Source organism: Leptopilina boulardi, unplaced genomic scaffold (genome assembly GCF_019393585.1).
Source record: "Leptopilina boulardi isolate dan_hultmark-lab unplaced genomic scaffold, ZJU_Lbou_2.1 LbouV2_38, whole genome shotgun sequence".
Lineage (NCBI taxonomy): Eukaryota > Metazoa > Arthropoda > Insecta > Hymenoptera > Figitidae > Leptopilina > Leptopilina boulardi.
This window is the reverse complement of record NW_026137951.1, coordinates 205762-229883: the sequence shown is the minus strand read 5'-3', so window position 1 is coordinate 229883 and position 24122 is coordinate 205762. Positions and strand designations below refer to the sequence as shown.

The 24122-nt window shown below is 31.3% G+C and overlaps 1 protein-coding gene across 1 annotated transcript in view; it reads left to right on the top strand.

The window, feature by feature from the left end:
* Window positions 1–24122, top strand: part of LOC127288002 (uncharacterized) — a 227488-nt gene that overhangs the window by 57457 nt on the left and 145909 nt on the right. The window contains exon 2 of the mRNA XM_051315181.1: window positions 6439–6469. The gene's annotated coding sequence lies outside the window, so the exon portion shown is untranslated. The remainder of the gene's footprint in view (window positions 1–6438; window positions 6470–24122) is intronic.

The window sequence follows — 24122 nt, the reverse complement described above, 5'->3', positions numbered from 1 at the left end:
AATAATTAAAAAGAAATCTATTTCACTTCATCTCTAACTTAAATAAATCATTTCACAGAAAAGGGGACATTAATTTATTTCCTTTTAGTTTATAATTTTAATTCCCATTTTAAAATTCAGCTCCTTGTATACTTGAAATTTATCCAGCACAGTGCGTCCACTTTTCACATTGTAATTGAAAGGCGTTTGATAGAAAATTTCCAGGTGTGCTTTTTTTTAATGAAAAATCTCGTGAAACGGTTTATAGACAAGGAAAAAGTGGGGGAGGTTGGGGATGATTCAGCAAAGTGAGACAGATATTAAAAACTTGTGTCATGACATAAGAAGCATTTTCAAAAAAAAAAAAAAAAAAAGGATCCGTCACTTGTTCTTGAAGAGAATTCTTACAAAAGAAGGTTAACATCGAGTGAGAGAGATAGAGAGAGAATCGTAGCAGGTGCATATTATTCACGACTCAGCCGGATGGATCTCGCGCGAATTCATAAAGCAGTCTTTTGTGTAGATACTTCGGGGACGTTGCTACTCTTTATGGTAATTTCACGGACCAGTGAGACTTATGAAACCTAGAAAATTTTACACGAGAAAAAGTGTAGGGCGTTGGATTTTATGTATACCAAAAAAAAGGGAAGTTCAAGTGACGACTATTTTTTCTAAGTACAAAAATTATTTTGTAAATTTCAATTTTGAAAAAATTATTTTCTTCTTGATGATTTGAAGCAAAAAAAAAAAAAAAAAAAAAAAACCGGTTTTGTCGATTCTGAACGCTATACTAATTCTTTTTTCGGTGACTCTTTTCTTTCTCTCATACAGGCGTGCATCTTGGACGCCATTATGGTCCATTTGTGCTCTCTCGGCAAGTGCAAAGCACTTCCTTAGGTGCTTTGTTCACGATAACGAGGCTAAAGCGCTGTAAAAGCGACAAGGGACATTTATTATTTCGACGCAGTGTACATGGTGTATCGTTGCTTGTAATATATTGCCATGGTAAATGAATTGAAAACTGCGCGGGCTATTTTGTTGCGAAAGAAAATGTGGAATGAATATAGAAGAGAATTAAGCGAGAGAGAAGGATAACGTTATATATATATATAAGAGGGGGTATTAAACGACCTCAGCTAACCCAGTTATTCATCTACTGTATATATACATATACCAAAAACCTTCTTCTGGCAATACCTCAAAAATTTACTTCAAATTAACGTAATCATTTTAAATTTTTCAAGCGCTACAAAAAAACTTATGAAATATTCCGCCAAGAGTTGTGCATACAAATAACAACTTCGTGACGTTAAAAACTGGAACAGCTGCGGGAATAAGAATAAATTATACTGGTTATGTTAATTTAGTAATTTTTTTTTCTAAATTGAATTTAATTAACTTAATTAATTTATTGAAAATTTATCACATTTCTGATCAAAAATTTTTTGGAAAGGAGAGAAAAGAAAAATTATTATGGAATATCTATTTTAATGAAAATATATATATATTGAAATTCACTTAGGTAAAAGAAAACAGGTATTGGTGGGATTCGAGAGTCTTTCAAAAAGCAGGAAATGGCTCTTTAACATGCAAGATACAAACTGACTTTGTCCTTTTGGTGGCTTACTTGTTCTAGACTATTATCCGTGTACGCAAAACTGCACGGCTGCATCTAGAGAATTCATAACAACTTCTCTCTCTCTCTCTCTCTCTCTCTCTTGCTCTATAGTTTCTCTGTGTATAGTATATGACAAGCATTCACGAGCATCCGACAACAAACTCAACCCTGCAACATTAGCACAACCGGAACTGTCTGCAGGAAGAATGAAGCGTCACATGCAGGTTTTACGCGCATGAAATCAAGACTTGAATTATTTAATAACCCTTGATAGGCGCTTGAGCAATTTACTGCTAGACCTCACACATTCAGTAAGACACAAATTTTATGAGAAAATTGTTAACAATAAACCGAAGAAGCTACAAAGCAGCAAAAAAAAAAAATAAATAAATACTTAAACCATCAAAGAAAAGAATAAATGAACCTTCAAAAGACATTACAGAATGAAATTTATTTTACTCAGAGCTTATTTTCCGCTGTAAAGGAGTTTCAGTGGAGTATATTAAATCATTATCTCTATTATGGAAGAAGATGCCTTGATTTTATATACATATGTTCAATTTAAGTGATATAAATTTAATCACTACGTATCTGAGAGTGAGTGTAATTGAATTTTTGAAAATTACGACAAAAGGAACGAGAAATAAAAAAAAGAGAGAAAACCGGATAAAGATAAAATACAATAAAATGTATCAAGCATTAGAAATTAAAAGATGATTAAAAATCCTTGAAGAAAGTTAAAAAAAAATACGTTAAGTAAAAAAAAAATGACATTTGTTTTTTTAGGGATTATTTTCCCTTAAGTTGAAGGAAATACAACCTATAAGCAATAGTTTCTTATTTTCCACGATAGTCTATATATTGTATACATATGGACAGATTTAGACTGCAGTTCACGGAAAACATTGTCCGCAAAATACATACCATATACACGGTCAGCAATAGATGTGCGAACAAACCTGCAACCCAGTTTCATGTTCCGACCCTTATACACTGTATACCATTCACCTCTATACAACTCTCTTTTCTAAAAAATTCCATCGACGAGGAAAATCCAATAGAAGTCAACGATCATCCAAACTCGCTATCAACATCGAGTTATTTTCCATCACCCACAAACACGAAACTTGCAAGTCTTGTGGTGCTCAAAAAAAAAACAAAAAATAAATAAAAAAAAATTCTTTTATATATTTATAAAAGAATGACCCTTTGAATATAATAAACTGTCTGACTAAAACCGGTTTTTACTACTGATTTTAAATATATAAAACATTTTTTTGAAACAAATTTTTTTTCGAACACTGTTTTAGCAAAAAAAAAAATTTCTACTGCTGTTGCTAAAAATACAAAAAAAGTGGAAATTAGAGAAAAGTTTTGTCTGACTAAAATTGGTTTTTACTACTAGTAGAAAAAATTGTACACGTTTCGAAAAGTTTTGTCTGACTGAAGCGTTTTTTTTTTTACTTATACACGAATAGAAAAAATTTGCTGTGGCAACGAATTATTTGCTGTCACATCAAATTACGTTAGCTAATATAGGGACAGTGAAAAAATTTGCTTTGGGGTCAAAAAATTTTGCTGGGACAGTAAATTTTTTAAAAATTAATACTTATATTGTTTATCATAGCAAAATTTTTCGTTATCATAGCAAAATATTTAGCTGTGGATATTAATTTTCATAGATCCGATAGCAAACATCACTTAGCATCTGTAAGCAATTCCTTTTTTTCCTTGTACAATGAGTATAGGAATTATTAATTGTCTTACTGAAATTTGCTCTACTTACAAATATATAAATTGGAGAATACTCCGTCTGACTGAAATTTACTTTCACTACTGATATAAAAATCAGGAATTTATTAAAAAAAAACTCCAGTCTGCAAAATTTACTTTCACTATTGAAAACAAAATCACAGGAATTTCTTCGAAAAACGACTATCTAAAAAATAATTTTTACTGCTGTGAAAAATTACCAAAATTCGGACAAAATTATGTCTGACTGAAAATGCCTTTTACTACTGATTTCAAAATCACTGGAATTTATTTTAAAAAAACTTCTATTAATAAAATAATTTTTACTGATGACAAAAATTACCAAAATTCAGACCAAATTAAGTGTGACTGAAAATGACTTGTACTATACTGATATCAAAATTACAGGAATTTATTTTAATAATTCCTATCTGCAAAATAACTGCTGAGAAAAATTACTAAAACATAGTCATTACCAAAACGAAACTTACAGTTATTACCAAAAATTACAAAAGTTCTGTCTGAGTAAAACTGTCTTTCACTACTGATTCAAAATCTAGGAATTTATTCAAAAACATTATTCGGCAAACTACCCTTTACTGATGTGAAAAATTGCGATTGAAAATATATTTTATGACTGAGAAAAATTTCTAGAATCTAAAGAAATATCATCCTTGGTTGATTAAAACTTTCTTTTTCTACTTCTATTGAAGAAAAAAAATTCGACCAAAAATCAGTTTTACTACTAAAAAAAAAAATCAGTTCTTCGAAACACGTTTGTCTGACTAATACTGTTCTATACTACTGATAACAAGATTTGTCATTTTATCTGACTAAAAATGTATTTTACTACTAAAACCAAATTATTCAATTCAAAGAAATGTCAATTTTTAATAATTTAATTTTAATTAATAATTTTTGTATTAAATTTTTATTGTCATAAATTATATAAAAATACAGTTTAAATTCTAAAACACTGCAAAACTAAAAGTAAATAAAAAACAATTCTCAGTTTTTCTTATCTGATTTTATTCCCCAGAATAAAAAAAAATGAATTAACAGTAAAACTAGAAATCTTCTAAAATCGATTAGCTATTTGCGATTTTTTTTTGTTATTAAACGATGTAATCATGCTTAATCGAAGAAGAATAAAGGGTGAGAATATCGAATTCTGTAAAGTATCAACTTGAAAAGAATTGAAAAAAAAACCTTCGAGTGAAATTCTCTTCACTAACTGCTCCTATGTTACATTTAAGCTTTTAAAAATGAGAATGAAAACGATCCTATTTTCAACTGAAATAGAAATTTCACGTGACGACAAAAAAAAAAAAACGTTTTCTTTTTTTCTGAAAAGATTTAAAAAGATCGTCAGCACGATCGTCGCGATTCAAAATGAACCAGTTATCGAGAAAATCTTGAATTTCGCTAGGGTTGACGAGAAAAGGAAAAAAAAAACAGAGGAATAGGAATAAAAAAGCATCTACCTTGAAACTTGACTCCTGGGGATCCCCCTAGATATCTGGTCTTGATTTCCTAACGTTTTACTTTTGCGAGCCTCATAGGACACATTAGCCAATGGTGGCACGTTACACATATACTGTTCAGACTAATTATTAATGTTACTGTTATTACCGTTATGACCGCCACAGGAGCACTATACCCACCGCTCTATAAAATAGCCTCTTATCGATAGATCGAACGTGGTCAACCAGCCGTATCGATTTTTTTTGTTCCTCCTGCTCTATGGAAAACATTGCTTAGCCTGCATATATCGGTAAATGTAGTCGCGGTCAACTCCATGGGACGACACCGTTGAGACTCGATTTTGCAATCTTCCATCGTGCACAAGAACAATTCGATCGCATTTCCCAGGCGTTGTTTTTTTTTTTTGGTACAAACTCGATATATTATTTTTCTCCCCAAGAATGTAGTGAAAAAAAATGTTTGTCAAGCTCTTTAGATTTTAAATTCAAAAAAAATGATACGAATTTAAACTCGTTATTTAAGATCGCATTTTTATTTTTGAAATAAAATTCTTGTGTAGATAGAAACATACTGAGTGGTACACGTATTTTTAATATATATATATATGTACTTTTATCATATTTATCAGTTATGACCTCGTTTCAGAGGCATGGAATTCTATATTATTTATCGATATACTCATATACTAGGTCATATACTCTCCTGTTATTTCTATATTTCAAAGTTTCTTTCAATTATGATTCAATATTTTCTTTGCTTTATGTGGTTGATTATTATTTTCGATTTTAATCCAATTATTTAATTGAAAAAATTCAAATATTTTTGGTGTACGAAAAAGAAATTTTCTCCATCAATTAAAAATTTAAAACAAACAAAAACAATTCTTTGTTTAATTTTTTTTTTTTTTAATTTCATACATTTTTTTATATTTCCAACTATATGAAAAAAGAATGAATTAGCTACAGATGCTAATGAATATTTGTTGAAAAAATTTGCTACAATAGGGAAAATGTTTGCTACACCTGCTAAAAAAAAATTTCCAAATTTAAACAAAAATAAATCGTATTTTTAATTATAGCTGTTATAATTATAAAATGCATTTATTATTCATTTACATATTGAAACATTATATTTAATTAAAATAATTTGTCTATTATCAAATAAATATTTAGTTAAAGTAAATAATTTTTATTTTCAATATTTATTATTATTTAAGTCAATTAAATGATATTTGTTTAAAATACATAAATTATTGGTTTAAATAAAATTTCTTTAATTCGAATAAAAATTATTTTTTACAAGTAAATATTTATTTAATAATAGTCAAGTAACTGATTATTTGAATAAAAAAAATTCTTCTTCAGTGCATTAAATTTCCTAACTGAATTTTCATTCCTTTTTTGAAGATTTTCAGAAATATCTTATTGGTCTTTTTGATAAACGTTCCGTATGAAAAAAAAATGTATTCAAAGAATTTCTATTTCATGCAGAAATTTTATTAAAAACCTTTTTTTCTTTGCACGAAACGAAATTTGTTTCAATAAAAAAAAAAAATACCCATTATTTCAGTAAAATAAAAAAAAATTTTCTTCTTTTGTTTGCAGGTCATTAAAAATTTCACGCACAACTTTTTCGGTAAGTGTTAAATTGATATTGCAAAATAAATATTTATATTTTGATACAAATCGAAAGACGAATTGTTGTTGTTGTCAAAGGTAAAAAAAAAAGATGTGCGCTTGAATATATATTTGATTGTTTACTCGATTTAAATCTTTATTCAAGCTACCATTATCTTTTATGTTCGCAATAAACTAGTTCTTTCTCAAAACTGGATTACCTTCTCTATCGAGGTTCTCAGTTAAATTCGCATTCGATAAAGACATACATCACGTCTTGAATCACAATTGTTGTAAATCGTTTTCGGAAACCGTTACTCTTGCGAAACGACTCTCGTCCTTCGAGTTTGATCGTCAGCTTGCGCATCTTTATGTCGCTTTAAGTATACCGAAGCATTGTATGTAAGAAAGTAAATTCAGTTGACATTCTATTGATCCAAAAGAAATTCTCTAAATTGTTCAAATAGAATCTATCCTTTACGTTCCGCGTATATTTTCACTCAGAATTATTCAATCTCCTTTTTTTTTTGATAAAAATAATTCATTCCAACTAAAATTGCAAATATTTTCTTTTTTTTACAAATTCACGTTCCTTTTTGCTTCCTCTGGAGGAAGCTATGTAGTCCTTCAAATTATGAAATTATTAGAAATGCACCAAACAAATTTTTTTCTATTTATAAATGTCATATATAAGTCCCTGATCAATTGTCCGGATGTATGTATGTATGTGTGTGTGTGTGTATGTGTGTGTGTGTGGATCCATTTTTTTGTGAACACGATAACTTTAATACGTTTTAACGGATTTGGCTAAAATTTGGTACGTATATTTGTCACATCAATATCTCAAAATGGACACAATGATTTTAGAAAATACCCACAAAAAAAATTTTTTTGGCATTTTTTCAAAAAAATCGATTTTAATCGAAAAAATTTATTGAAAGCAAAATTAAAGGCAATACATAGTAAAATCGTATTCCTCATATCAAGACGAATCGATTGGTATATATAAAGTTTATATTTCATTGAAATTTAAAGAATAAATTAAAAAATTCAAAATTCAAAAATTCATATTTTAGTTAAAAAAGTTTTTGTGAACACGATATCGTTAATACGTTTTAACGGATTTGGCTAAAATTCGGTATGTACATTTGTCACATTAATATCTCAAAATGAACACAACAATTTTAGAAAGTACCCCCTAAAAAAAAATTTTTTTTTACTTTTTTTTCAAAAAATCGATTTTAATAAAAAAATTGTTTCAAAGCTAAAATAAAGGCAATACATATAATAATCTTATTCCTTACGTCAAAAGAAACTGATTGGTATATATATATAAAGTTTAGATTAATTAATTTATTGCTTCCTCCAAGAGGAAGCAAATCTTTTGCTTTGCGCAATGAGGAAGCAAAATGTTCATGAAATGAACATAAACTTCTTTTATAAAAAGGGACCCCCATCTTGTTTTTTCTTGTTTGAATATTTCTTTTTTAAATAAATTTTACCAAATTGGTTTGCTAAAGAATAATAGTACTTTTAGTGAAATGAAATTTTTCTTCCGCGAAAATTAGAATTTTTATGATAAAATTTTTTTTACCATTCGATTAAAAACGAAGGTTTATGGATAATTTTTTTTTTATAATAGGATAGAGAATCTTAAGGCGCGCAAACTGGGTTGAGAATCAATATTTGTGTGTTCTTGTTCTTTTTATGTTTTTAAGTGAAATTCTTTTGTGATGGTCTGCGAAGCTAAATTAACTTTTACCGCAAGGGGATTAAAAATCACCAAAGTTAACGCAAGTGCGACACACCCCGAAGGTAGAGTTAATCGTTTGTTCAACCCCCTTCAGTTTCTCAAAGTTTAGATCTTGCGCTTCGAGTTTCAAAGCCTGTATGAGTTCCTTGCCATAACTAAAATACATAGCATACTCTCGAGAATGTTACATTCTCCAGGATACATAATTTTCTCACCATATATAATAATAGTAATAATAATAAAACTATTTATTTTTATTAGATAAGTCATCCGAAAAATAAAAAAATTATTATTACTGTTTTGTCAATGTTTTTTTAATTTTATTATTTCTTTTTTTTCCATGGTTATTCGTTAAATTTAATTACAAATAAATTTATTATTATTATACAAGTAAATATATATATATATATATATATATATATATATATATATATATATATATATATATATATATATATATATATATATATATATATATATATATATATATATATATATATATATATTGTCTATATAATTGAACAAGGAAATTATTTGCTGATACTTTCATTAGTTTTCAAAACGCGTATAGGAAGACATTAATGAACAATTATCTCTCTTTTTTTTATACATATCGCACGATAAAGTTGGTTTATAATAAAATTTACCAAGGCTTGAATAAGAGATAGAATTAAATTTCTTATGAAAGACATTTATGTCCTCATTTAATGCGTCTTTAGCTTTGATATCGAATAGAGAGTGGGTAGGTATCGTTTGATAAAATATACTAGTCTTTTCTTACCACCCAAGAATTCTCAACGAGTATAAAATGAATATTCAAATAGACCAAAAAAACAAAAGTGGAAAATAAAGATTTGATTATTTTGAAAGAAAGAATTACAAATACTTTTAATAAGAAAAAAATTAATTTTCTCGTGAAAAAGATTTTAATTCATGATTAGTGACGATTACTAAGGATTTTTTTTCCTTACAATGGTAACTATGGGATTTTTTTCCTTAGCGACGGTTGCTAAGGAAAAAGAATCCTTAGCAACCATTACTATGGAACTAGAATACTTAGTAACGGTTGCTAAGGAAAAAGAATCCTTAGCAACCGTTGCTAAGTATTTTAGTTCCATAGCAATGGTTGGTAAGGACCATTGCTAAGGATTTTTTTCGGTAGCAACCGTTGCTAAGGATTTTTTTCCCTAGCAACGGTCCCTTCGTTCCTTAGCAATGGTTGCTAAATACTTTTTTTTCTTAGCAGTCGTTGCTAAGGATTCTTTTTCCTTAGCAACCGTTGCTAAAGATTCTTTTTCCATAGCAATGATTACTAGGGACCGTTGCTAAGGATTTTCTTTCCATAGCAATGGTTACTAAGGACCGTTGCTAAGGATTTTTTTCCCTAGCAACGGTCCCTTCGTTTCTTAGCAATGGTTGCTAAGGATTCTTTTTCCTTACTAACCGTTGCTAAGGCTTTTTTCCCTAGCAACGGTCCCTTCGTTCCTTAGCAATGGTTGCTAAATACTTTTTTTTCTTAGCAGTCGTTGCTAAGGATTCTTTTTCCATAGCAACCGTTGCTAAAGATTCTTTTTCCATAGCAATGATTACTAAGGACCGTTGCTAAGGATTCTTTTTCCTTACTAACCGCTGCTAAAGATTCTTTTTCCATAGCAATGATTACTAGGGACCGTTGCTAAGGATTCTTTTTCCTTACTAACCGTTGCTAAAGATTCTTTTTCCAAAGCAATGATCTCTTCGTTTCTTAGCAATGGTTGCTAAGAATTCTTTTTCCTTACTAACCGTTGCTAAGGCTTTTTTTCCTAGCAACGGTCCCTTCGTTCCTTAGCAATGGTTGCTAAATACTTTTTTTTCTTAGCAGTCGTTGCTAAGGATTCTTTTTCCATAGCAACCGTTGCTAAAGATTCTTTTTCCATAGCAATGATTACTAAGGACCGTTGCTAAGGATTCTTTTTCCTTACTAACCGTTGCTTAGGATTTTTTTCCCTAGCAACGGTCTCTTCGTTTCTTAGCAATGGTTGCTAAGGATTTTTTTCCGTAGCAACCGTTGCTAAGGATTTTCTTTCCATAGCAATGGTTACTAAGGACCGTTGCTAAGGATTTTTTTCCCTAGCAACGGTCCCTTCGTTTCTTAGCAATGGTTGCTAAGGATTCTTTTTCCTTACTAACCGTTGCTAAGGCTTTTTTCCCTAGCAACGGTCCCTTCGTTCCTTAGCAATGGTTGCTAAATACTTTTTTTTCTTAGCAGTCGTTGCTAAGGATTCTTTTTCCATAGCAACCGTTGCTAAAGATTCTTTTTCCATAGCAATGATTACTAAGGACCGTTGCTAAGGATTCTTTTTCCTTACTAACCGCTGCTAAAGATTCTTTTTCCATAGCAATGATTACTAGGGACCGTTGCTAAGGATTCTTTTTCCTTACTAACCGTTGCTAAAGATTCTTTTTCCAAAGCAATGATCTCTTCGTTTCTTAGCAATGGTTGCTAAGAATTCTTTTTCCTTACTAACCGTTGCTAAGGCTTTTTTTCCTAGCAACGGTCCCTTCGTTCCTTAGCAATGGTTGCTAAATACTTTTTTTTCTTAGCAGTCGTTGCTAAGGATTCTTTTTCCATAGCAACCGTTGCTAAAGATTCTTTTTCCATAGCAATGATTACTAAGGACCGTTGCTAAGGATTCTTTTTCCTTACTAACCGTTGCTTAGGATTTTTTTCCCTAGCAACGGTCTCTTCGTTTCTTAGCAATGGTTGCTAAGGATTTTTTTCCGTAGCAACCGTTGCTAAGGATTTTCTTTCCATAGCAATGGTTACTAAGGACCGTTGCTAAGGATTTTTTTCCCTAGCAACGGTCCCTTCGTTTCTTAGCAATGGTTGCTAAGGATTCTTTTTCCTTACTAACCGTTGCTAAGGCTTTTTTCCCTAGCAACGGTCCCTTCGTTCCTTAGCAATGGTTGCTAAATACTTTTTTTTCTTAGCAGTCGTTGCTAAGGATTCTTTTTCCATAGCAACCGTTGCTAAAGATTCTTTTTCCATAGCAATGATTACTAAGGACCGTTGCTAAGGATTCTTTTTCCTTACTAACCGTTGCTAAAGATTCTTTTTCCATAGCAATGATTACTAGGGACCGTTGCTAAGGATTCTTTTTCCTTACTAACCGTTGCTAAAGATTCTTTTTCCAAAGCAATGATCTCTTCGTTTCTTAGCAATGGTTGCTAAGAATTCTTTTTCCTTACTAACCGTTGCTAAGGCTTTTTTTCCTAGCAACGGTCCCTTCGTTCCTTAGCAATGGTTGCTAAATACTTTTTTTTCTTAGCAGTCGTTGCTAAGGATTCTTTTTCCATAGCAACCGTTGCTAAAGATTCTTTTTCCATAGCAATGATTACTAAGGACCGTTGCTAAGGATTCTTTTTCCTTACTAACCGTTGCTTAGGATTTTTTTCCCTAGCAACGGTCTCTTCGTTTCTTAGCAATGGTTGCTAAGGATTTTTTTCCGTAGCAACCGTTGCTAAGGATTTTCTTTCCATAGCAATGGTTACTAAGGACCGTTGCTAAGGATTTTTTTCCCTAGCAACGGTCCCTTCGTTTTTTAGCAATGGTTGCTAAGGATTATTTTTTCTTAGCAACAGTTCCTAAGGATTTTTTTACGTAGCAACCGTTGCTAAAGATTTCCTTTTTTTAGCAACCGATGCTAAAGATTTCCTTTTTTTAGCAACCGATGCTAAGGATTTCTTTTCATTATTATAATAATATATATAGTTATTATAGGTATAATTTACAATCAGTAATAAAAGACAGTTTTAGTCAGACAGTGTTCGAGAAAATTTTCTTTTTTCAAACTTAATCGTGATAAGCGTATATGTACAGTCAATTACAGTGATTACACGCATATATAGGGGTCAAGAATGTACCATATGGATATTTAAACACACACACACACATGTATTAGAGAGCGAGATCGTGGCATAATATAGCCTAGATACCGGTTTTGTTTTTTGGTGTCGTTTCAAAACGATTTACAAGACGATTCGTTATTCCCGCTGGCAGATCGTATAGCACGACTTTTGGCCGTAGCGACGAGAGAGAGAGAGAGAGAGAGAGAAAGAGAGAGAAAAATAAAAAGGGTGGGTGTATATATAGTTAAATTCTACACTTGGAATTTGATCTTATATTTGCGAGTTGAAACCGTGGTGGTTGGGAAGATATCTCTTCGAGTGGCAGTGTAACGCGGTAGGACGGTTCGTAATTAACGCCTCATGTAGATGCTATCTTCCATGAAGGTTAAAAGCGGAGGGAGAGACTGCGTGACGACCAGTGATGTACGGCCTTGCTGCCGTAATGGAATATTATTATCGGTCAGCATCAACTTGTTGGGGTTGAATTAGTGATGGTGGGCGACGACCGGTGGTCGAAGAGAGGTGTGTATTCAGCAAAACGTGCAGAGAGGCGCAATGCGCGTTGCTTACGACAATGCAACGCGAGAAACAAGACCAAGGAAGATACACTCCTTTTCCAGCATCCACCTTCCTCGACCCCCTTTTTCCTTCTCTCTCTCTCTCTCTCTCTCTCTCTCTCTCTCTTTTTTTTTCTTTCTCTCGACTATCCGCTTTATATTTATATACCTGGTATAGACGCCACGATTCGCCGCATGTCATGACTTTTTTTCAAGAATTAATCAGCCAGACGTCCATTGTCCGCTTGTCCGATACATTTTTATTGAACGGCGAATTTATGCCACGTCGCACCCGCATCAAGACTATATATACAGTCATCTTAGAAAATCAATTCTTTCTTTCCCTCTCTTTCTCTCTTTCTCTATCTTTAAATCCCTTTACTTTTAATCCCCTTGTCAAAATTCAATCTTCATTTATTAGCCTATCTCATCTCGACAGTTTTCACATCTGTCAGGATTTAAATTCTTGCATTTTGCAAAAAAAAAAAAAGTTTCTCAGTCAAACCTTCTTAAAAGTGAGATCACAAGTTTCTTTGTTAACAAGGGATGACTTTAAAGAGGGTATGTTCTCGCACTTTTATCCGATTATGCCACTGAAAAAAATATTTATTTCATTCAAATAATCGCTTACTTGACTATATATTGACAAATAAATATTTATTTGTATTTAATAATTTTTATCTATTACAAATATTACAAATAATTTTTAATTACCTATATTAAATAATTTTTGTTTACAAAATTTAAGTTAAATTTTAAATTATTTATTTATTTTAGGATCGCTGATTATGAATTTGATTTCAGTTTACACGAATTCAAAATGGCGTATCCAATATGGCGAACGAATTTTCAAATATTCATCAAATTCACTTGACACGTATTACTCGAAGTTTTTATGGGGGTCGCTAATTACGAATTTGGTGTCAATTTTTTAAAATTGAAAAATTGCGGAACCAAAAAATATAAAAATCAATTGAATATAAAATTATAGTTAATTTCAATTTAGAGTAGTTATTCCATAAAATAAGAAACAAAAAAAAAATTATTTCCTTTTAAAATTAAATTCAAAAACATTCGTAAATGCTCAAAAGTATTTCACACATAAAAAATCTTTGGAAAAAATGTCCCTGGGGAAAAAAAAATTCCACCGATTTACTAAATCGTTAAAAAACAAAATCAAATGGAAATAATTCTTTTCTAACCTCTATACCGCACAACTTTTTCTCCAGAGAACTAAAAAGTTTTTTTCTATAAAATTTCTCATTGAAAAATAAATTCCCTTTAAGTTTGAAAAATCACTTTCTTTTTTACAATAAAAAGAACTTAATTTGAAAAAAAATTTAATATTTATCAAGTTAATTGTGATATGTGATTTTTTTTTTAGAAATGATTGAAAGATTTTTATTTTGGTCAATTTATTATTTAGCAGAAAAAGTGGTAAAGAGAAGGGAATATTATTATTAGGGCAGAGAGATAAACTCGTTGAGGCTAAATTAATGGCGCCTGGGACGTCCAGCGGTGCAAAAGACAATACAAAGTCCCCGGGGGTGTGAGAAAAGTGGGAGATGGGTCGACGAGGCAACACACCGGGTCGAAACCTATTGTGCCAAGCTCCAATAGAGTTTGTCCTGGCTTCTTTCTTTAAAAAAGAGAAAAAGAAAAGAAAAAAAAAAGAAAAACGAAAATGTGAAGACAGCTAAGACCTGATTTCACTGACCGTACGAAGCTGTCCGTGGTTTGGATTGATATCCCGCACTAGTTTTTTTTTTTGCTTCTACCACAGACAAAAGAAATAAATCAGAAAAGAAAAAATCTAAATGAATATCAATTTTAATAGTGAAAAATAAAAAATTTTCTCTATAATTGTTTTTTTTTTCAAAAAACAAAAAAATAGTATTTTTTCCATATTAAAAAAGCACCGTTCTAAGATTTTATGTAGAAAAATCATGTGGATAAGAAATATATTAAAATAGCCTCATTATTATATCAAAGACCAGATTTGAAAACTGGTATCATAAGTTGTTTGAAAAGTTTTCCATAGGTACTAATGCACTTCCTGGATTACTGCTTTAAAGTGGACAATCATATGAATCGAAAATAATCGTATGCAAGGTTACTAAACGGAAATTGCGTATATATGCACATTATTTTATATATACATAGCGTTCTTATAACCAAGAAATACCTAACCATTTAATTTTTTGAGTTACAACAATATATATATATATATGTATATAAATATATTATCATCATGAATTCTTGATTAATTGTCTGATAACATGACTGAATTACAACTACTTATGTGTGTAATTCTTATCACGATATGCAACCGGTTACTATATGATGATTTCATCATTTTCCTTTAAACACTATAGAAATGATTGTTATCTTTCCCATTAAAATGTTTTCATCGCGGCACATTTAAACCACTTTTTTGATAAATCAATTTTCAAATTCATATATATATATATATATATATATATATATATATATATTATATCGATATGCGCGCGATATCTTAATTAAGAGGTATACAAAGGAGAAAAAAAATTACCTCACTTTAATTAAATAACGAACGCACAAAATAGGTTATGTATATGCATTTTCACACACATCTAAAGCCAATTAAAGTTTAATTATATTTCCAGGGGAATTTTTATTTCTTAAAAAATTGATATCTACATTTACTCATGTTTTCTATTGACTTTAATTAAAAGCATATGGCTTATACTTTTACAGTTTGCAGAGAGAGAGAGAAAGAGAGAGAAGGAGAAAATGACTCTGGGTTAATTTAGTTTAAACATTAATTAAATTGTAAAATATGTGATTTCAAATTGTTTATATGTTTCATAAGGAAGAGAAATAGAGAGGCGGAATTGTAAATTAATTCTTTGCTTTATTGATGATCATATAAATTTCTTTGAAAACATTCGAATAAGTTTGTCCGTCCGTCGTACACTCGTACGGTTGCCATGGAAACAATTACCATAGCAACCGTTTCCATGACAACCGGTACCATAGCAAACGCTTCCATGACAACCATTAACATGGCCACTTTTTTCCTTAGTTACGTTAATATTAATTTTGGCCACGAAACTAAATAAATAAAAAAAATTTTACCCTCAACATTCTTAGTTCCTGACAAAAGAATATTGTAAAGAAAAAAAAAAATTTTGAAACACATTTTTTTTTCAATAAAAAGGGTTGAAATTGCGATGAAAGCTTTCTCTCTGCTGAAATAAGTATATATGTTGTAAAGACTAGGGACTATCAAAGGGAGGGGAAGGGATGGATAAAAAGGGAGAGGACAACAATAGTGTATTGGTGTATTTAGTCTTGGACGGCACGTAAGAGACATTTTGCTCGCGTTATTGATCACCGTTCATCTTCTCTTCGTGTAGGGTTGGAGACTAAAGTACCCATTGTATTGTGGTCAGCTGCTGTGTAATATTACCAAATGTCGAGAATTTACCCCCTTCATGGACCAAATGCAGAGAGAGAGAGAAGATGTGCATCACGACTACGAGTAGACCAACACAATAATAATTGGGAGCAACTAACCGTGAACGGGTCGTTTAACGACTGGTCCATTGCTCGTACCCTGGAAACGATTCTCATAACGATGAGCGAGAGAAAGAGAGAGAGGGAGAGAAGACGACATTATCCTCGTTCTCAACTTTCGACAGCATTCGAGTACCTTTTGCAAAACCTCATCCCCATATACGATATCGAATTAGATCGCTAAACTGATATCACTCAATGTTCTTATTTTAATGTTCATTTCATTAAAATGCTAAAATTTTATATGTGGCCGATTTTCCTCGTAGTGTACAATTTAGTTATTTAAAAAATTTTTTTTTTATACAATTTAACAAAAATTGAATTACAATCTTCAAGGTTGGTGCTCAAGAATGAAATATCCGTAATGAGCCGGACAATATATTCATTTTTTGAATAATAACGCATAAAAATGGGGATAAGAATTAACATCGAAAATGTGATTAGAAAAAAAACAAATTTTTTTCAAGCGGCATTTAATTATAAAAATTTGGAGAATAGTAAATATATTAATTACTGCATTTTACTAAAAATATCAATTTTAAATTTATAAATAGTACTGGGAACAGGCTTCAACATATGACGATTTGACTCTCTAATTTGCATTTAAAAAAGAAGTTATAATGTTATGATTAAATGCGATGATTATTGTTTATAGAAATTAGTTTTTCACGTTCGATTCATTACAACATATTTTTTCAAAAACACACAAGGAACAGGAAATTGTATATGGAGAATATAATTTAAAACTATCAAATTAATAACAAAAGTTGATAATATAAAAATGTGCATCATGATCAAATTAATCATAAAAGGGAAATTATTTATACGATTAATTTTATTCTAAAATTTTATATTTCTTTTTTATATTGTCATTATCATCGATTTTCCATTTCAGTTGTTTCTTTCTTTTTTTTTTGCGAATTGATATTGCGTTCAATGATTGTATTTATTCAGAAATTTTTTTTCAATTTCCTTCCTCCGTTTTATCATCATTTCACAGAGGGACCTCTTGATATTTTTGTTTCCTTAGACACACCGTGTAAATATTGGCGTGAGATATTACGGGTCAGTGAATTTCTCCAATTCGAAAGGGCTGACTGTCGTCAATGAAGGAGAAACAGAAAGAGAAAGAGAGAAGCAAAAAGAAAAAGGGAAAATAAAAAATAAAAATAACAGAATGGAAGAGTAAATCGACGCATCAGTCTGATCCATAGTTTTGGTAGCGTGGATGTGTTTTCCTCGCAGTGAATAGTGGCGAGAGAGAGAGAGAGAGCACATCTCGTTGTTTCATTTGTTTGGTGTTCCTCTGGGGTATTAGAGAACGTGCCGCACCGATACGAGATATCCGTGCAGACACCTAATAGAAGCAAAGCAATCTGATGAAACCAATAAGCGTGAAGGAATGCAAGAGCCTTTTTCTCTCTCTCTCACTCTCTTTCATTTCTTTCTCTCTTTATATATCGAAGTTCTTTATTCCTTGAGCCGCTTCGCTTCTCGTGCTCATCTGCCATTTCTTTAGCCTCTTGATAGTTAATCGGAGCCTTTCCTTTCGAGAGCACGAAACTGACAGTGTCGCGTATACTTAACTGACCAAAGAGCTAATCACACGCTCGATGTCAATAAATGGAAAAAAGAGTTTGTGTCAGAATAGCCCTTTTAAAAGTCCCGACTTGAGAAATTCAGATAAAGAGGTATATATCCGTCTACTTAACGGATTTTAACGAAACGTTAGCAGCTACTAAATCGACGAACACTCGATTAGTCAGTCTAACGTTTCTTTCCACTTCTCAACTTTCGGATTAGTCTCTCATGGCGCTTTGTTCGTATATAAGATGCTCGAGGAAGGAAGAAACTTTCCGTTCACTTTGGTTCCTTAAGAGGAACTTTGGTTCCTATAAAGCTGAGTTCCTATCTTCTCTCTCTATTTCTCTAAAATTTCTCTTTTTCTCTCTCTCTCTCTCTTTCTCCAAATTCCCTCCCCCCTCTTTCTCTCTTTCTCTTTACTCTCCATTCCACTTCGCTAGGACACTTGTGTTGCAATGGAATTCCTTTGCCACTGTAACGTTGTCTCCTTGATTCTTCACTCTCCCGACTTTGTCTTTCCCATTTCACTTTGATTCTACTTTATAGACGGGGCTTCTAAGTATAATAAACACTGTTGGAGACGAATTCCATTATCTGTCAACTCCCTCTATTTGCGGACAGTGTGCGCGATCGATGGAGCGAGTCATCAACTTTTCTTGGATGCTTCATTTCAAACCGCATTCGAAGAAAAGAAAACACAAATCCACTGCATTGTAAATTTTGCAAAAATATTGTTTGTTTATTCTCCCCTCATTTCACGACATAATGCTTTTTAAGATAAACTCATTGTACTGCAAAATAATAGTAAAAAAAAAGAGCTGAGGAAAAAAACGAAATTTTGGTTGGCTGAAACAAAGTCGTAGAGTTATTTCAACCAAACATTTGGCGTTAGTCTAACAAAATTATTTGGTTGAACATTTTTAAATTCCAACCAAAATTTGGTTACGACAACAAAATAATTTGGTTAACACAACAAAATAGTTTGGTCTAAAAAACCAAATGATCGTTTGTTGTCCTAACCAAAATTTGGTTACGACAACCAAATAATTTGATTTGCTCTCAGCTCATAGCTTAAGAGAACAGTTAGTTTAAATCTCTCACAAGGATGGGTAGTCCAGTGGTCAACCAAACATTTTTGTTGACCTAACAAAAAAATTTGGTTGAGCTAACCAAACCTTTTTTTATGCCAACAAAAAACACTCAACCAAATTTTTTGGATGACACAAACAAATAGTTTGGTTGCTTAAATACCAACAAAATTTTTTTGTTGGCCCAACCAAATTTTGGTTGCTCTGACTAAACATTTTTCTCAGTGTAGTAATGGTTGTCATGAAAACGGTTGTTATGGTAACGGTTGCTATTGTAACTGTTACCATGGTATTTTCTTGTCTAATTGAAAGGATTTTCCTCTATCTGAATTTTTTTCAAATAATAATAATACCTAATTAGTTTCAATTATTATAATTATGTCAGCTTAAATTCATTTTCATGATGCAAAAAAAAAAAAATTGTACACTCTATATTTTCCTTTATACTAAAACGTTCAGTGTTTCAACGTATCAAAAGATTTACGCTTTTTATTTTCTTCATTTTCTTTTCTCTTTTATTTATTAATTTTGCATATTATATATATATATATATTTGAATTTTCACACTGATTGGAGTGTTTTTTTTTATTGAATTTTTCGTTTTGATAATGCTAATGATGTTTTTATTCACTGACAGGCAGAAAAGTTTCATCAACTTTCAAGCGCCTCCGTGAGTTCATCGTTGCAAAAGCCTCTTGAGATATAGCGTAAAGTTTAACTTTCATCCCAGCTTCTGTAATTGGCTTGTTTACCAAACGTCGAGTGTTTTTAATTTCTGTGAAAAACTAATCACAGCGACTTAAACTACGGCAAAAAATAAATAAATATATATACACAACGTCTGGATGTAAATTTTTTTTTTAAGATTTTTTTTATGATAAAGAATAAAAATCACGCGATAGAATTTTTTAAATAGATTGAGAACTTTGTTTTTATTTTTTGTTTCATTTAAACTATTAAATTCTAATTAAAAATTAAGATAATTTTAAATTATTTGGTCTGATTAAAAACTGACGTTTACTATTGTGAGAAAAGAAATTTATTTGGGTAAAAATTCGGTCCGATTAAAAAAATGTCTTTTACTACTAATTATATTTATATTTTATATTATTATTATTATTATAAAATTATACAAAATAATAAAATGAAAATTCAATAAATTCTAATGGTATACGTGCAAAAAGCAAAGAAGTAGAAAATATGTGTCTGACTTAAAATTACTTTTACTACTGATAATACAATTTTTCCAAGACATTCGGGTGGTTTTACTGTCACATACTTTTACTACTTTTGATATTAAAATTACAAGATTTTTATATAATTTCTCTTATTAAAATTGAGTTTCATTACTGTTTTCTAAATTACATTCTATGTCTGACTGAAACCTACTTTTTCTACTGATTAAAAATTAAATTTTATTTTTAAGGTAACATATTCACAGAATATTAAGTCTTGCTGAAACATACTATTACTACTGTTGATATAATTATGATAGTAGAATTATATTATATAATTGTACTATGTATTATATTCTTAACCGTTTTTGTCTGACCAAAACTGTTCTTGAACTACTAATTTTTTAATTAGAAGAGTGTTTAAAATGTTTCGACTAGTCGGAATTATCTTTGATGAAAATTATATAAAATTTTATCAAAATTACAAGCAGTCACACGAGAAATAAAAAATAAATAAATTAATTAATAACAAATTAATTGTTATCAAATCTTTATTATTATTATTAATAGGAAAAAAAATTTCACTGCTTCAATTCCCAGGTGAAAAAGTTCCCGGTAGTGACTACCGGTAGTCATTACCGGTAGTCACGACCGGTAATTTTTCCTAGACTACCGGTAACCAGTACCGGTAGGCACTACCGGTAATTTTTCCAGGACTACCGGTAGGCACTACCGGTAATTTTTCCGGGACTACCGGTAATTCTTCCGGTACTACCAGTAATTTTTTCGTTACTACCGGTAGCCACTTATCGGTAATTTTTCCGGGACTACCGGTAATTCTTCCGGTACTACCGGTAATTTTTTCGTTACTACCGGTAGTCATTACCGGTAATTTTTCCGGGAATTACAATCAAAATTTATTACCAAATAACAAATTTTGATTGTAACTCCCGGAAAAATTACCGGTAATGACTACCGATAGTGATTACCGGTAGTAACGAAAAAATTACCGATAGTGACCACCGGTAGTACCGGAAAAATCACCGGTAGTAACTACCGGTAGTACTGGAAGAATTACCGGTAGTGACTACCGGTTGTCCCGAAAAAATTACCGGTAGTGGCTACCGGTAGTCTAGGAAAAATTACTGGTAGTGACTACCGGTAGTGAATATTCCGGTAACGGAAGCGGTAATGACTATCGGGAACTTTTCCACCTGGGTTAGTAAAGAATTCTATTAATTTTCAGTGAAATATAAATGAATTTCAGAGGAAACATATCTTACTGAAATGATTCAATTGCTAAATTCATTATTTCACTGATTAAAATTTTAAAAAATAGAAAAAAAAATTTGCAATTTCTATTGCTTAGATTCTATTTTGATGTGAGTTAAAAACTTGTATACTTATTCTGTCGAAAAAAAAATTATTTTAATTACAAGAAAAAAAAATTTAATTATATGAAAACTTTTAAAACTAGAAAAAAAATAAGGATGAAGCCTAGTTTCCCGAATTGTGATATTTTGTATGTGTTGAAGATGGGAAAATTGGCACATTTCCAAAATCAGTGTCGTTTCTTTCGACTCTCTCCTTTTCTTTTTTTCTCATTTTCTCTCTCTCTCTCTCATCTCCTCTTTTGCCAGCTAGTAACCGCGGAAATTTTTGCCTGATTAACGATATAGGTTTCGATATTTTCTCCGGGTATATAGGGAAAACGCCAAAGAGGGCGGGTAGCGCATGTCTCGGCAAATGTGTATGTGCCAAAGCGTTCAAACGCTTTCTCCTATATTTTACTCTTTTTTTTCTTTTTATTTATTTATTTATTTATTTTTTTTTTATTTTATTACTCGAGAGTGTATTTGTTCCGTGAGTGCGCAGCGACCATAGTATATCACGAGGTGATAAAAGTTTAGCGTTTATTGGCGCGAAGTGCGTTGATATAGTGAATTGATGCGACAAATCATTTGTGAAACCCGTTGCTTGCACGATTCATCTGTCACTAAATAATATTTATTTATATATATATATATATATATATATATATATATATATATATATATATATATATAAAATATAATTCTCATGTTTTGCTAAATTTATAAAATATAATTAACGCGCAATGTGTTCTTTCTCTCATGAAGAAAGAAAAGGATCTTTGAAAGATCCACGATTCGTGCCTAATACTCGAAATTCTCTGTTAGATCTTTGATAATCCACAGTGAAGCTGTAGTGTACTAGGAAGCATCGTCGCGTGTATATCATAGTCACGCGGTAAAAGTTTTAGCGTGTCGACATATAAACACGATAACTATCGCATGAATAGCCACCGATGATTTTTCGCCTTACGTACCGCGGAATTTTTATACAGCATGAAACTTGGCTGGGGCGCTAGTATAGAAAAAGAGAGAGAGGGGCAACATTGGCAAAAGCCTTAAGAGAGGAGAGCCCGTTGCATATTTTATGCAAACGCTCTGGTGTGTTGGCAACGCCGTTAATTGAGCTGCAGCGGCGAAAGCTCTGAAACCAAAACCTCGTGTGTTCCTAGAATCACGAGTCCTTATATACCTCTAATGCAAACCTCTCTAGCGTCAACATTTTATTTTATTTTTTTTTTATTCAACTTCTTTCTTTATATAGAAGATAATCTATGAAATGCTGTCCTGGCAATTGCACGTTAATTTATTCTATTACTCAATCTTTTCATCTGTAATTGCTAAATTATCAAGCTGGAAATTACCATAGTGTGCATTGTCACGACATATATATATGTATAGTGACTCTATTGACCTAAATAGCTAACTACCCTCAGCGAAAGGTCTTTGAATTAACGGATGTCATCTCATTAAATGAGGACAACTTTTTCCCTGCACTCGAGATTTTACTGACTTTAATGATGATACTTTCTTTCTTTTTCTCTTCTTTTATATTTTTTTTTCTCTTTTTATATTTATTTTCTTTTTTTTATATTCTTTGTTTCTTTTTCTACTTCATTATTTTCTTTCATCAAATAACATGATCATATTTTCTCAGCAGGAAAAACTAAATTTTTTTTTTTTAATTTGGTTAATATTTTTTTCATTCATATATAGAAAAACGAAAATCTTATAGAAAGAAAGTTTTATTTTATACATATGCATCAAAAGTAATTGATTTTATGATTAGTAGAATTTGAGACTTAAAAAAGATCGCAGGACCACGAGATTTCCTAATCAGGGCTACATCAGGCGCGGCGTTTCATTCTGTCCCGATCCGAGCCATGGAAAAATTTCTGCCACGGGTATTTTTTTTGAAAATTATATAGTTATTTTTACGAAATAATTAGTGAATAAATATAATTATATTTATTTAATAATTTCTTAAAAAATAATTGACCATTTTTCAGTGAAAATAGTAAGAGGAATTTTTTTTTGTCCTTATCAGTAAAGTGACACATTTCGTGGTGAATAGAGGAAGTTATTAGCGATAGCCTTCCGCAGGCGTCTTCATATAGTAGCATTTGTCTGGGTGAAGACAATACCATGACGTAGCTGGATGCTGTCCGACTCTCTCTCTCTCTCTCTCTCTCAGTTTACTCTTGGTGCGGTATCATCCTCTGCAGCGAATGGACAAGATGGGGTACGGGGTCAGCAGTGAATAGAGCCGCTTGTATACACGTTCCAGCATATATACTACTTGAACATAGTGCAAGTACTGTTAGTTAACTAGACGTCGAAGGCTTGCCTTTGCCGCGTCCGACATCTGGCACTATATATACATATACATATATATATATATATAACCATATCTTCGAATTCTCACGAGGCGACCTTGTTCTTCTCTCAAATCATTCGAGTGGTGCTGAATAGAATCTCACCTACAACTTTGATTAAACACAAATGTCATCCTTATTACTTTGAAGGTCATCGAACTTGCTATTGCACAATGAAAGAAAAAGGTTGAATTGACCAAAAAAGTATACAACATTTTTGTTGCGTCAACAAAATTTTAGTTGTTCCAATCAAATATTAATTGACGAGCATTCAGCAAAAAAATTAATAAACAACCAAATTTTGTTTAAAACAACCAAATA